This window comes from Homarus americanus, unplaced genomic scaffold (genome assembly GCF_018991925.1).
Source record: "Homarus americanus isolate GMGI-L3 unplaced genomic scaffold, GMGI_Hamer_2.0 scaffold4854, whole genome shotgun sequence".
NCBI classification, from domain to species: domain Eukaryota; kingdom Metazoa; phylum Arthropoda; class Malacostraca; order Decapoda; family Nephropidae; genus Homarus; species Homarus americanus.
This window is the reverse complement of record NW_024728299.1, coordinates 679,761-692,348: the sequence shown is the minus strand read 5'-3', so window position 1 is coordinate 692,348 and position 12,588 is coordinate 679,761. Positions and strand designations below refer to the sequence as shown.

The following is a 12,588-nucleotide window of genomic DNA, read 5'->3' as shown; positions in this document are numbered from 1 at the left end:
GTGTGTGTGTGTGTGTGTATTGTGTGTGTGTGTGTGTGTGTGTGTGTGTGTGTGTGTGTGTGTGTGTGTGTGTGTGTGTGTGTGTGTCCAAAAAAAATAGCCAAGGTAAATATAGTTATTCTTCATTCACTCAAATATTAATATAAACAAACATTGAGTACCGACAAATGTACTCAGTCGATCACATAATCAATCACTCACTCACACGCCCAACATCTGCTGCACACTCAATCGCTCTCACTCAAATGCAAACACAAGGATTCAATGCACTCAAGGCAATCACACGAGCAATTTTACGGTCCCTTACTCCCGCAGTCAATAAAGAGCGAGAGAGAGAGAGAGAGAGAGAGAGAGAGAGAGAGAGAGAGAGAGAGAGAGAGAGAGAGAGAGAGAGAGAGAGAGAGAGAGAGAGAGAGAGAGAGAGAGAGAGAGAGAGAGAGAGAGAGAGAGAACTTAATTTTTAGGCTCAAGCACACGGCCTCAAGGTGATGTCAGTTTTACAGGTGACAAAAGAGGTTATACTATTAATTAATTACTTACCTGTAACAGTAATTACCTGTGAGTGTTATAAAGTGTTTCATCTGAGCAGCACAGACGCAACGGGTGGCTAGCAGTATACTAACACAGCAACAGAAACAATATACATTCATCACCTACCCAACAGAGAGCAACAGGGCACAACAGACAACGCAGCAGTAACAGGAGACAACAGATATATCACCAGTCAAAAATTTCCCTCTCCTTAAAAAGAGAGAGAGAGAGAGGAGAGAGAGAGAGAGAGAGGAGAGAGGAGAGAGGAGAGGAGAGAGAGTAGAGAGAGAGAGGAGGAGAGAGAGGAGAGAGAGAGAGAGAGAGAGAGAGAGAGAGAGAGAGAGAGAAAAGAGACTGGTTTAAATTCTCTTTCAATTCCCCACATCATGACATTTTTTTAGTTGTTTGCGGGAAGAGAAGCAACCATCTCAGTCAGGGGTGGGGTGGGGAGGAAGAGTGGCGGGGAGGAACAAGGTGAGTGGGGATAAATGGGGTGGGGTGGAGGGGAGGAAAGGTGGGCTGAAGGGAAGAGAGGAAGAGGAAAAGATGAGGGGAGGTGGGGGAGGATAGGGAAGAGGAAAGGATAAAGAATAGAGGGAGAGAAGAGAAGGGAGAAGAGACCAGGAAAGAGCATAGAAGTGATAAATGAAAGAGGTGGAGGGATGAAGTGGCTAGGGGGTGAGGGGGAAAGAAGGGGGAAAGAAGAGGAAGAGGAGGGGAAGAAGTGAGGGTGGAAGGAGAGATGAGAACATGAGACGGGAGGGAACAGAAAGAAGGAAGAAGTGGGAGGAGTAAAAGGAAAGGAGAAGAAGAATGGAGGAGAGAGAAAGAGGGACTGCAGCAGCAAGAGGGAGAGTGGAGGAGAAAAGAGAGAGGTAGCAGCAGGGAGGGAGAGAGAGAGAGAGAGAGAGAGAGAGAGAGGAGAGAGAGAGAGAGGAGAGAGAGAGAGAGAGAGAGAGAGAGAGAGAGGAGAAGAGAGAGAGAGAGGCTGCAGGATCCGGGAATTTATTTTAGTCTTAGTTTTTTATATTTGTTGTGTAGTATTTTTTCTCCACTTTTCATACACTTGGTGACATTCCTCACACAGGTGGTGGTGTATTAGCGCGCTTGTGTGTGTGTGTGTGTGTGTGTGTGTGTGTGTGTGTGTGTGTGTGTGTGTGTGTGTGTGTGTGTGTGTGTGTGTGTGTGTGTGTGATTATCTAACATCCCAAACACGTCGTACAGCTGACCTGACATGACCTTTTTTATATCTCTTTTTATTTCACCCAACTGAAGCAAAGTATTCTGGTCTGTTGAGGGCGAGTGTCTGTGTCTGTGTCTGTCATTGGTTAAGGACAGAGTAATGCCATGTGGACTCCGATACAAGCTGCGTTAGTGTGGATTGCTCGTTGCAGGCCAGTTAAATGATTCTCTCAGTCAGTCAGTCAATTAGTTAGTTAGTCAGTCACTCAGTCAGTCAACCAATCAATTAGACAGCCAGCCAACCAGCCAGCCAGTCAGTCAGTCGAGTCATTATCAGTCGGGATTGTTATTCATAGAGCTGACAGACGCAGGTAAAAATTGCCTCACTAATGAGACAATCCTTTGTCCTCCCTCCTAGACCGCCACACTAGACAAGACAATACACTGACAATATTCTGGGAACTCAGTAGCGGCAGTGAGGGGGGGGAGAGGGGAGATGAAGAGGGGAGGGAGGGTAGGAGAGGGGGAGGGAGGAGACAAGCATGAGGGAAGGAGGGGGTGGGGGAAGAGGAAGGACAAAAGAAGGAGGTTAGGGGAAGGGGTGGCTAGTAGAGGAAGGAGATGGAGAGAGAGGAACGGAAGGAGGAAGGAGAAGACAGGGTGGGAGGAATGGAAGCAGATAATGGAGAGGTGGGACGGATGTGAGGAAGCAGAGAATAGGGAGGAAGGGAGGGAGAAGGTAGATGGAGGGGGGAGGGAGGTGTAAAGAAGAAGGGGGGAAAGGGTTGGAGGGAGAGAGGGGGGAGGGTGGTAAGGGTAAAGAAGGAAAAGAAGGAAGCTGGGGGAAGGAAGGGAGAAAGGCAGAAATGGAAGGAGTCCTAAAAGGAGGAAGAGAAGGAAGGAAGGGAAGAATGGAAGGAGGGAGGGTGTGAAGGGTAGGGAGGGAGGGAGGGACAGAAGGAGGGAAACAGTGGGAGAGAAAGAGGAAGGGAGGGATGGCGTAAGTGGTAAACATATAGTGTTATAGCCATAATTGTCTATTCATTAAAAAAAAAATCGTAGACGTATCAAACACCGACTGTAATTATCACGCCGGCGACTGCACAAGTGGGCACTAGTCCTAACTGACCCCAACCCTACTGGGCCCCACTATAACCAAATCATTAGTATTGGGTCCCAGTTCCCGTGAGAATGAGGCCAAACAGGCGTGACCCACCATATGACCCACTGCACTGTACACCCCGCTCAAGGCTTCGTCAGTAGTGGGGAAGACGAGCCACCTCCCTGCACACTATAGTAACGACGCCCATCACGCATGCAGAAGTCTTAACACACCCAGGTAATGGAGAAGATCGATCTGACGAGTAACAGATTAAGAAGAGTATCGTACCTTTTTTTCACATACAATTCTTTTCGTAAGTTAAGGTACCACATATAGATTGTTCGTAAGTTAAGGTACCACATATAGATTGTTCGTAAGTTAAGGTACCACATATAGATTGTTCGTAAGTTAAAGTACCACATATAGATTGTTCGTAAGTTAAGGTACCACATATAGATTGTTCGTAAGTTAAGGTACCACATATAGATTGTTCGTAAGTTAAGGTACCACATATAGATTGTTAGTAAGTTAAGGTACCACATATAGATTGTTCGTAAGTTAAGGTACCACATATAGATTGTTCGTAAGTTAAGGTATCACATATAGATTGTTCGTAAGTTAGGTACCACATATAGATTGTTCGTAAGTTAAGGTATCACATATAGATTGTTCGTAAGTTAAGGTATCACATATAGATTGTTCGTAAGTTAAGGTACCACATATAGATTGTTCGTAAGTTAAGGTACCACATATAGATTGTTCGTAAGTTAAGGTACCACATATAGATTGTTCGTAAGTTAAGGTATCACATATAGATTGTTCGTAAGTTAAGGTACCACATATAGATTGTTCGTAAGTTAAGGTATCACATATAGATTGCTCGTAAGTTAAGGCACCACATATAGATTGTTCGTAAGTTAAGGTATCACATATAGATTGCTCGTAAGTTAAGGCACCACATATAGATTGTTAGTAAGTTAACGTACCACATATAGATTGTTCGTAAACTAAGGTACCACATAGTAGCTAAGTTATATGAGTGTATATAGTTAATTACTGTTCATAGTTATATCACTGACCTGAATTATATCACAGTCGGTACCTATATTACGGTACATAAGAGTTATACTATATATATGAGGTCCCTGCGTGTCCATGTTGTTGTTTGTGTTTGCAAGTTTTAGTGCAATTATACATTCATATATGCAACAATTAGTGCAGTTATTCTCATTTGCAACATTCAACACTTATTGGAGTCTGCAATATTCAACGTAGTTCTATATATTTTCAAACTGTAGTTACTGTAGTTACATGGAGCGCAGTCATACATCCGTACTCTTAAAAAACAACGTAGTTTTATATATATAGTTGCAACATCGAGCGCAGTTACATCCGTACTCACAGCAATTACCATAGTTAAATTTGCAACATCGAGCGCAGTTGTTTGTCCGTACTCACAGCAATTACAATAGTTAAATTCTGGTACTCAAAATAATTATACCAGTTATATAGCATATTCATATTTGCCTACAGCACAACATTTATATTCATCGTCATCATTCCCTTAAAAGGATTGTATACAAACATTCCAGCATTGTTGAAAAAAAATATTACGCAAATAATGTTTTCAGCTCAGGAAATTGCACTTACGGTATACATTTTTTTAATAGGAAATGTTACTATAAAGGCAACTATCTATATAAACACCTGGAATGTTTATAGTTTATATAGGAACATTTATGCAGGTGTTAGAGTATGGATGTTTATATTTTGATTGAAAAGGTAAATCAAGTAAGGTATAAATGTTTTAATGTTGATTACGGTGAACATAGTCTAATGTTTATACTTCAAATAAAACTACCGTAATTTTTCTAGATTACGTTATTAATGTTTATAGTTTAAATAGATGTATATTAGTGAGATCAAGGTACCAATGTTTATAGTTTGTATGAGAAACAATAATAAAATAAAAACATCAGTGTATATACTTTAAATGAACCAACGTTTATACACGTCACATAAAAAATAAAATAAAAAGGCAAATTAAAAAGACAATGTATATAATGAGGAAAAAACCGACCCCCCCCCCAAAAAAAAAATACTTCATGTTTATTCATTTTATTCATTTAAGAGGAAAGGATAATGAAGAAATAAGGTCAGGACAGCAACACATAACTCCGGGTTGCATAGCGTGACTGGGTCCAGCTAGCGTTAGGGAGGTCACTTTATAGTCAACATAAAGTTCCGTGTTGCATTAAGTCTGAAATATATATATACTGTTTATAGACAGTCTCGTAGTTAGTTTGTTTAAGGCGACACACACACACACACACACACACACACACACACACACACACACACACACACACACACCTCATGAGGGAGTGTTTAGGTTCCTTTACACCGTGGCGCTGTGGTCACCTCCCTACCACTTAGTGTCTTTCCTCTACCGCACGAATCCATCCACTGAACCGCACAAATCTACCCTTTAAACCACACGAATCTGCCTACTAAAACTCTCGAATCAATCCACTAAGCCACATGTATCCATCCACTAAACCACACGAAACCGCCTACTAAACCGTACTAAACAGTTGAAATCCACTTGAATCCGCCCTATAAACCCGCACGAATCCACTTACTAAAAAACAACACGAATCCGCCCACTAAACCACTCAAATTCCCTCTCTAAACCAGACGAATCCGCCCACTAGACCGCACAAATCCGCCCTATAAACCCGCATGAATCCCAAAAGGTTGGCCACAAGAGACGAGGAAATAGATTCTGAATTGGACTTCTTGACTGAAAAGGATCACTCGAGGCTGAATTTATATTTGGCTCATTCCTCGGGGCGTCAGTTGTGCTGTGCTGCGGTCCTCCATAACCTAACCTACCCAGCTTAACTTAACCCAGCATATCTTACCCTAGCCTAACCTAACCTAACCTAACCTACATCGTCCTCCATCTTGGTGTTGTTTTTCACGTCAAAAATCTCTCTCTCTCTCTCTCTCTCTCTCTCTCTCTCTCTCTCTCTCTCTCTCTCTCTCTCTCTCTCTCTCTCTCTCTCTCTCTCTCTCTCTCTCTCTCTCTTTTACCCACCAGACGATGCTTTTGATGGTGTCTGTTGGTGACGGAGGAGCAGCTTCTTTGACAGCTTGTTAGTTAAGCTTTAATTATCTTGTTTTTCTCTCTTTTAACATCACACGTACAAACACACACACACACACACACACACACACACACACACACACACACACACACACACACACACACACACACACACACACACACACATGAAACACACATACATGGCTGCCCACTTCAACCTAGCAATAAAAGTAGACACTTTATGACATGTGGCTAAGGTGTCAGAACCTCCTTATATCAGGTACCAAAAGAGTTTGAATCCCTTTTACGACAAAGAAATAAAAGTGTTTGAACCCTTATTACTTCAAGCAGTGGTAAACGAGGTCCAACTCTCTCTCTCTCTCTCTCTCTCTCTCTCTCTCTCTCTCTCTCTCTCTGTGTAAGGACCAATCGCGTGTGACTCAACTCTCCCAAGCAATAACGTAACCCTCCCCTCCCCACCTCCCTCCTAGTAGAACCCTCCCTCTCCCCTCCTAGTAGAACCCTCCCTCTCCCCTCCTAGTAGAACCCTCCCTCTCCCCTCCTAGTAGAACCCTCCCTCTCCCCTCCTAGTAGAACCCTCCCTCTCCCCTCCTAGTAGAACCTTCCCTCTCCCTCCTCCCCCTCACCTAGGCCCAAAGAGCCCCAGAGGTGATCGTCATAACCAGCTCAGTATAATGTTAACTCAGAACGAGCGAGAGCCTCAGACGACCTAATCCTAAATGCTCCTTTACCTCAAGTCCCACGGCCTCTAGTTAGCCTTTATGGGGGGGCGAAAAGTCTAGATTTATCACACATTCATATCATTGTTCTTCAAGGGCCTGATTCGGTAATTTCGTAATGACGGGGGTAATTAGGGTCATAAAAGTGAATGGTCAGTAGTTATTCGGAGGGGAGGGAGGAGGGGGAGAGGGGGGGAGAGGGGGAGGGGGGAGGGTCATTAATTACTTCTCTCTGGTGAAAAGTGTTCTTGACAGTAGCCGTCATCACTAGGCTAGTTCTTGAGACTATCATTAATTGTGGTGCTGTGTTTATTACGGTTGTTAGAGTATTAAACTATCACTTACCAGCACCATAATTCAAACATATCAACACCATAACTATCACGTATCATCATCATCATCATCATCATCATCATTACGTTCATCACCTGCCTTGTTGAAAGTGTCATCATTAATTAGTGAACCTGTCATCATTAAAGGCGTTGTTATAGTGTCATTAACGCCACTAATATATGTCACTATTATAACCATTATCGGCACTACCACCATCTTCAGAACAATCACTATCACCATGCATCACAACCACCATCATTATCAACTGTATCACCATGACTCACTATCAATATGCTAGCAGTATCACTATTACTACACTGTATTATCATCACCATCATCAGCGCTACCACCATTACTACTCCTCAACACTATCACCAGCATCAACACCAACACACTACCCTCACCATCCCCCCCACATCACCATCACCATCACCACCACCAAACCCACAGTGCCACCACCCTCCTACATCACCACCACCACCACCATTCTCCCCGTGTCACCACAACCACAACCCTCCACCACCACCCTCGTGCCACCACTACCCCTCCCCTACCGTGCCACCACCACCCTCTGATCAGTGTGCCAAGCCAGCGCGAGAGAGTCAGAGAGAGCCAGGCGCCAGTATCTCTCCGACCGTGAGAGGGGAAGGACATTCTGTGGATCGCTCCGACACTGAGCCATGTGGGGCGCTGTGCTAGGCTGCTGAGGCTGTGTAAAATAACATCCACTGAGTACAAAAAAAACGTCTCAGTTTCAGTTCTATATAAACGTTTTCTCATAGTGGAGCTTTGAGTTTGTCCTCCAGTAGAGAAAAAAACAAACAAACTCATTTCCTAGTTAATGTCTACTGAAAGTGGGGCCGTGTGACGTCTTATTGGGAAACTGTGTGTGTAACTGCGTCTTGTTTCACTTCTTGGTTAATATTTACCGACAGTGGTGCCCTCTACAACTTCCACTGGATAAATGATCTTAATTCCGGTTCTATTTGTGGCTGTGTGTGCAATCCTCCCTAGTTTCTACTGAGGGGGAAAAAAAATACCAGTTTTATTTCTTCTTGAGATTAAATATTTGCCTTTACCGTATCCAGTGTCAAAAAAAATCATAGTTTCAGTTCTTAGTAAAGCTGTCTGTCAAGTCCTCCGGAGAAACCACTGGGAAAAACACATCTTATATTCTTGTCACTTTGAATCCATAACGGGACTCTGTTTATCTTCCACTGGGTAAAAAAAAAAACAGCAACTCGAATTCATTTTCATATTTTCATCAACTGAGACTCCCTCAACTGAGACTCCCTCAACTGAGACTCCCTTAACTGAGACTCCCTCAACATTAGTCTCAGGTCTTAATGTAAACAACAGTGGGACCAGCCTCAGCGGCCCAGTCATGTTGTTACTGTGACTCACCAAAAAAAAAAAGACAAAAACAAAATCAGAAAAGAATAGACGTGTGAATTTATTTGGTTATTGAGTTTATATTTATTTACCTGTGTTTTAATTGTGTATTTCTCGCTCCCAACAGCCGTGAATAAAAGAACTAAACACATAATTACCTCGTTTGACATTGACTATAAGTGGATAGATAGAAAAAAAAGTGGCACTACAAGTTTAAGAGGACAAAGTGGACCTCACACACCGTAAGTACACTATACACCTATAAGTACAGTAAAGTGAATGTGTATTGAGGTGTAAAGTAAAAGTAATTTATTTTATTCTAGGGGTTAATTTCCTGCACTTTATTGTTATAGATATTGGTAATGGTGGTGATGTTGTGGTGGTGTTGTGATGTTGTGGAGATGTTGTGGTGATATAGTGTTGTTGTGGTGATATTGTGGTGGTGTTGTGATGTTGTGGAGATGTTGTGGTGATATAGTGTTGTTGTGGTGATGTTGTGGTGGTGTTGAGGTGGTGTTGTGATGTGGTGTTGTAGTGATATTGTGGTGTTGTGGCGATATTGTGGTGTTGTGATTGTTGTTATTAAATGTACTGTGTTAATATTTATATTTGTTGTTACTGTGATATTATTATTATTATTATTATTATTATAATGACGATGATGACTATGGTGGTTTTAAGTAAAGAATAACTATAAACAACACAAGAATTAACTCTACAGATCACAACCTTACAATACACTACACGACACAACACCTATACAACAATTACACAACACACACACACTTACACAACACGACACAACACAAAACGACACAACACAAACACACACAACAAACACATCACAACACAAAACAACATAACACCAGAAGCAGTAGTAACACATGTAACACTTAAGAAAAACATTACACAAGAGAAAGAGGTATTTACATCCAAGGGTTCCAGTGTGTTTCTTCCACTAACGATAATAAACATAGAAGAAACACTGAGAAATAAGAAACACAGGAGAGAGGCACTGAGAAATGAGAAACACAGGAGAGAATCACTGAGAAATAAGAGTACCAAATAAAAAGCTAAAGAACGTAATATTAATATATAAGTTTATTCGTTCAAGTTATTGCGTTTACAAGATGGTCTGACGCACGGACGGACGCACGGACGAACGACGGACGGACAACAATGACGTCTACAACACAGCGCCTCCATGTAACACACAGTATACGCCTAGTAACACAACACGGCGTAACAGAAACATCTTCACTACATAGTAAGGTGACACAGCATTACCACGGCGAGTTAAACACAGCAACACAACAGAGCAACAAAATCACAGCAGCATGTCATATCAACACAACATTGTAACACGACACAGAAACGCAACACAGCAACACAACGGAGCAACATATCACAGCAACACGGCATATCAACACAACATTGCAACACGACACAGAAACGCAACACTGCAACACAACAGAGCAACGCATCACAGTAAAATAACACAGCAACATGGTATATCAACACAACATTGCAACACGACACAGAAACGCAACACAACACAGCAACACTCAGGAACAGCCTCGCGTGACACAGCTGATCATGGTCCACAAGTTACGTCATAACTTGTTTATTTTATGACGTCATCATTTGTACGATATCTTGTTTTATGACGTCATCATTTGTCTTATGAAATCTTATCTCACTTTGTGACGTCATTATATGAAGTCATTTTTGTGTAGCATATAACGACGTCGCTTATTTATTTCATGATATCATATATAGTATATTCTGTGATTTAATTTGCTTGTTCAATCTATGATGTCTTTTTCTTGCTATCTATCTGTCTATCTGTCTGCACATTTCTCTCTCGTTCTATCTGTATCTCTCTCTCTCTCGTTCTATCTGTATCTCTCTCTCTCTCTCTCTCCCTCTCTCTCTCTCTCTCTCTCTCTCCAATACATATCTAAGCAAGTCTCTACACACACACACACACACACACACACACACACACACACACACACACACACACACACACTCCCGTTTTCTCTAACCCACAGAAAAACACATGATTCGTCGTTCCAAATAATGGCCTATTTTTCCCCCCATTTCGATTCACGTTATTACCATTTTAATTGAAACTTCCATTAAAAACAAAAAGAATTGTGTCCGTCCAGGCTATATGGTCATACTTAATTCAGTCGTAATTTGATTTGCAGTGTGAACGGTGATGATGTTAGTGACGGCAGTAGAATGTTGTTTTTAGTGTTTGGTTGGTTGTTTGGTTGGTTGGTTAGCTGGTTGGCTGGTTCGTTGGTTCGTTGGTTAGTTCGTTCGTTGGTTCGTTGGTTAGTTCGTTCGTTGGTTGTTTCGTTGGTTAGTTCGTTCGTTGGTTGTTTCGTTGGCTAGTTCGTTCGTTGGTTAGTTCGTTCGTTGGTTAGTTCGTTCGTTGGTTGTTTCTTTGGTTAGTTCGTTCGTTGGTTGGTTGGTTGGTTAGTTCGTTCGTTAGTTCGTTGGTTAGTTCGTTCGTTGGTTAGTTCATTCGTTGGTTCGTTGGTTAGTTGGTTGGTTGGTTGGTTGGTCCATAATAAATATACTATATACGGGAGTAGTGAAGATTATTCCACTCGTTTAAACACCCTGATGAAATGGTGGATGAAATAATAATGGTAAGAGTAATAGTCATAGTAATAGTCATAAGTCATAAGTCATAGTCATCGTGTAGCCCAGAAGTATCAAGATGGTGGCGGAGAGGGGAGTTGGCACGGGGGTGGGGGAGGAATGGGTGGTGGGGGTGACGGGTCCGAACCAAACAATATTATAACATTTCCCTCACCTGCCACACATAGAAACACCCTCCCTCCCTCCCTCCCCCACAGGCTCATCACCACTTAACGCAATGTAAAAAAACAAAAACAAAAAACAAAAAACAATTACTTTCACACCCAACTTCAATGAAAAAAATAAAAATTAAATAAAACACGGACAATTTAACCCAAACACCATTAAAAAGCAAGTAACTACCCGTAAAACAATGAAAACAAACACAGGCAAAAAAAAACAGAAGACATCGCCCAGGAAACTCAACAACACCGGACAAAATTATTTAGACGTTGTGTTGGTGTTTTTAGCTTAAGTCAACCCGTTAAGTGCAGTCAGTCTTGAGTTACGAGGAATAGTTGTTGTATGAACCTTTGAGAATCACTACACTACCTCACCTGTTTTAACTCCTCTAGAAGTGTTTTATAAAGGAGGGGGGTCTTGGCTCTAGTGGTCAGCCCCCATCCCGAAGGTGAATCGTCTAATTAAAAACGTAGCTATATTTTGATTCCTTTCCTTTACTTATGTCTAAACTGGTGGGGATGGGAGGGGGCGTCAGTCCAACCGAAGCCCTGTACACGACCACAGTTTTAACAGACAGGTGAAATTTGGTGTAATAATAATAATAATAATAATAATAATAATAATAATAATAAAAATAATAATAATAATAATAATAATAATAATAATAATAATAATAATAATAATAATTATGATAATAATAATAATAATAATAATAATAGTAATAATAATAATAATAATAATAATAATAATAATAATAATAATAATAATTATGATAATAATAATAATAATAATAATAATAATAATAATAATAATAATAACGTGAAACAATGGTCCCAGACGCCTGACCAACACTGATTTATAAACCTCGGTGCATATAAAGGCAACCTGTCCGGCGCTGTTCTCATCGTCTTCACTTACCCAACCATAAAGTTAAGTACTAATTCGCAGCTGGGTGGACTGTAGGATTTTTTGGCACGAACCAACAATCTCTACAAGTGAAAGCGAGCACAGTATCCAGTTGGCCATTGGTATAAAAATTATATGAATGTATTAAAAGTAAAGTTACATAATAAATTAAATAAAGAGAAAACAGGAATACTTCATAAAAATATAAACAATTATTTCAGCATTGTTTTCAATATATGTGTGTGTGTATTATTCTTTGTTTCTCTCCATATCGTTTTACACAGATTTAATGGTATAAATATACTTTTAAACTCGCTGCCGTCACGAACTGAAAAGTCAGATTTTTGGACTCCCTTACTAAAAGAGAGGAAAAATAAAGAGTAGAATTTAAATTATATGTATACAGAGAGAGAGAGAGAGAGAGAGAGAGAGAGCGAGAGAGAGAGAGAGAGAGA

The 12,588-nt window shown here is 41.0% G+C and overlaps 1 protein-coding gene across 6 annotated transcripts in view; it reads left to right on the top strand.

Moving 5' to 3' along the window:
- Positions 1–7,581: 7,581 nt before the first annotated feature.
- LOC121866059 (transmembrane protein 211-like) overlaps positions 7,582–12,588 on the top strand; it is a 46,584-nt gene continuing 41,577 nt past the window's right edge. Inside the window, exons 1-2 of one of the 6 annotated variants that reach the window (XM_042365655.1) lie at positions 7,582–7,633; positions 8,517–8,631. The gene's annotated coding sequence lies outside the window, so the exon portion shown is untranslated. The other 5 variants (XM_042365651.1, XM_042365649.1, XM_042365650.1 and 2 more) reach the window with 5 other exon arrangements.